The sequence below is a fragment of the Hordeum vulgare genome, chromosome 2H (assembly GCF_904849725.1).
Source record: "Hordeum vulgare subsp. vulgare chromosome 2H, MorexV3_pseudomolecules_assembly, whole genome shotgun sequence".
Classification (NCBI taxonomy): Eukaryota; Viridiplantae; Streptophyta; class Magnoliopsida; order Poales; family Poaceae; genus Hordeum; species Hordeum vulgare.
The window spans coordinates 438348999-438352483 of NC_058519.1; positions in this window are offsets into that span (position 1 = coordinate 438348999).

The window sequence follows — 3485 nt, forward strand, 5'->3', positions numbered from 1 at the left end:
TTACCTAGACGTGAACTTTAGTAGCACTCCTTACAGGGAAATGCCCCTTTGTGATCCAACGAGCCATGGTAGCTCGCTACTGCTCCGGACACATTGGTTGACCGGCATGTGTCCTTCTTAGCTGTTGTGTCTGTCCCCTTTGAGGAAATGTCACGCGATGTAATGGAGTCCTTGTAGCTTGCTACGACTCGTCTACATTCGCTGGTGACCGACACCGGCTTTGTTGGGTCATGTATGCCTGTCCCTGTGCGGTACTGCCACTTTGGTTTATGACTAGACTTGTCGATCCGGGTTCTTTGACATTGGAATGCTAGCGACACAATTGCATACGTGAGTCAAAAGACGCAAACGGTCCCGGCTAAGGTAAGGCTGCAGCTGTGGGGTTAACCGTGCATGAGACCGCAAAGGGATGCGATGTGTTACAGGCTGGATTCCTATGGCTTAGGATCGGGGTCCCGACAGCGTTGGTATCAGAGCCTGACTGACTGTAGGATTACTAAGCCAAACTGGTGGAAGTTGAGTCTAGAATTGCTTTAGTTATATATAAGGGAATTGTTTGTGGAAGGGAACGTAAGACTCTTGTTCTCTTCTCAAGTTATTCTATTCTGGTCATCCTCGTCTTTTCTGCGGGAATTAAGGACTAGCTTACTCATCTTCTTCTAGGCTCGTGTTTCTCATCGGTATATTATAAGACTACGGTCGATAGTTATATTGGGTTTCTTTTATCCCTAGGGGAAAAGGAAGTAAGTTGATGATCAGAGAATTAACTTGATAGTTGAGTGGTTACGCTATTCCATTTTGGGTTGTCTCAAAATTTATTTTTGAGCATTTACAGCTGTTATGTTGCCCAATTTTGCATTCAGAGCTCTAATGCTTTTGCATTACTCCCTATTTATAGATGCCTGGCCGTCCTTCTCGTCAGGTGGTACGTCTGACCAGGTGCATTGATGTGCCGGGTCATACGGCCATGCTGGTCAGGGTGATGTCGGTGTGCGGTTACCGCTGGTACCCCGAGTACACAGTGGAGGAACAGTACCGAGACTTCAACCAGAGCCAGTATATCTGCACTGTTAGGGTATTTCCAGACTACCGTGGAGCTGAGGAGCCAATCCATTGGTCCTATGGGTTGGGAGTCACTGTTGACATGGCAGTACAAGATGCTGCCTATTCAATGCTGACCATTATGAGAGCGAGACATGCACTGCTGAATTCAGAGTTCTGCTATGTTCCGGCCTCTCAGCCTGGTGAAGAGGGATACCTCAGTGGAGTCTATTTTGATTCTTCTATGGAGGATCCACTACTGCAGTCCACTGTTGAGATGCTAGAGAACAGAGACAGGGATGCTCGTGCTCTCCGCATGGAGCTTTATGCTACCCGTGCCCGTCTGTGGACGGCTTTGACACAGCTGGCACCGGTAGTCCAGATAGGGTACAGAGATATGGAGATGCTGAACCTTGTTAGGACCCATCTTCCGGCCCACGTTGACTGGCCAGCTATAGGAGAAGTCACCCCTCTTCGGGGGCCCCTCTTACCACCAGTCAGGGGACCAAGGCCACATCCGTGTCCTTATGGATCCCAGGGATCTCAGGCCAGAGTGTTTCCTGATCCGCAGGTTGAGCTTCCAGGCCATGGAGGTAATCTCTATGAGATGTTCTATGCGGATGCCTCAGCTGTGAGCGGAAGGATAGTATGCTAGTAGCCGTACGTTCACAGTCCTGCGTGACTTGTGAAGTATGACTGTGATGTGAAATGAATTCCGGAGGCCTAGATAAATAATGTATAGGAAGCTTGTAAGCCTCTGATGAGTAGTTTCATAATTTCAGTAGTTTGCTCTTCGCTTAAGGTTGTACTGAACTATGTAAGGGTGTGTATGAACCATGGTGTATATATAGCAGTTGCTTGTTACCATGTTGTTCGGATATTCATTTCCGCATTCCGTGTGTTCAGTACATTCTTAATCCATAGCTAGTATTGATACGATATTGGTCTAAGCTGTGAGTTTGTTTGTCAGGATGGTGTTCACCAGGTTGAACCGTGCCCCTGCTCATGAGAAAGGCGAGGGTAGTCAAGCGTCGCAGGAAGACCTGCCTCACCCGCCCTCTCTGGAGGAAGTTATGCTAGAGGCAGAGAGAAACAAAAGGGAGACCAACCGACTGTTAGAGCGTATTGAGCAGAATATGGCTCGTCAGCCTAGGAATGCTGTAGTGTCCCTCAACGACATTGTGAAGCTGAATCCTCCAAAGTTTCATCATTCTGTCGATCCCCTCGACGCTGATGACTGGCTGTGCAGCATCTCACGCAAGATTCGCTCTGTGAATGTTTCTGAGGCCGATAAGGTGACCTTTGCGGCGTATTTCCTGGAAGGACCCGCCAATCTATGGTGGGAGAACTTTGAAGCTATGCGTCCTGCTGAACCAGCAGCCACATGGGCAGACTTCAGTGCAGCCTTTCGTCTGCACTATATTCCAGAGGGCCTGATGGACAGAAAGAGAGAGGAGTTTTGTGCCTTCACTCAGGGCAAGTCGACCGTGGATGCCTATAGCCGCGAGTTCGGTAACCTCGCCCGCTATGCAACAGAGGAGGTGTCTACTGACGCCAAGAAGCAAGCAAGATTCCGTAAGGGTCTGAGCCCTGAGCTCCGTCATGATCTGCGCCTCCACGAGTGTGCAAGCTTTCAAGCCCTGGTCAACAAGGCGATCAGTGCCGAGACTGGTCATACTGACTTTGAAGCCACAAGGAAGCACTCCCGTGACTTTGGCTCGTCTTCTGGTTCCGCATTTCCCAAACGCAGGCTGTGGGTTCCGAACAGTTCTCTGCCGCCAAGATACACTCCGAGGCCATCCTACGTGGCGCCTCAGACGAATCAGACCAACCCTCCAGCAAAAACTTATGGTGGTCCAGCTAGCAATGCTGCACCACGTGCCAACCAAGTGATATGCTACAAGTGTGGAGAACCAGGGCACTATTCCCGTGAGTGTCCTCAAAATGTGGGTGCCAAGCAACCCGGAAAGTCCGTCGGGCAAGGCAAGTCGGGCAAAGCTTACTATGTGAAGCCAACTCCTGCACGTGGCCGTGTGAACTATGTCTCAACAGAAGAAGCTGCAGAGGATCCCGACGTCATACTAGGTATGCTTCTTGTTAATCATCACCCAGCGTCTGTTCTCTTTGACACTGGGTCTTCTCATTCCTTCATTTCAGAAAGTTATGCATAGTTGCATACATGTCTTTTTGTGATATGCCAATTCCATTGGTTGTCCAAACTCCTGGTAGTAAATGGCAAACCTCTAGGATAACCTATGACAATGAAATTCTAGTAGACAGGCTAGTTTTTCTAGCCTCATTGATAGCCTTGAAATCTTCGGATATTAATATCATCTTGGGTATGGACTGGATGTCAGCTCACTATGCCAAGATTGATACTCATTCTAGAAATGTCCAGCTTACCCATCCCTCGGGTGAGATAGTAAATGTCTCTACTCGAGTTG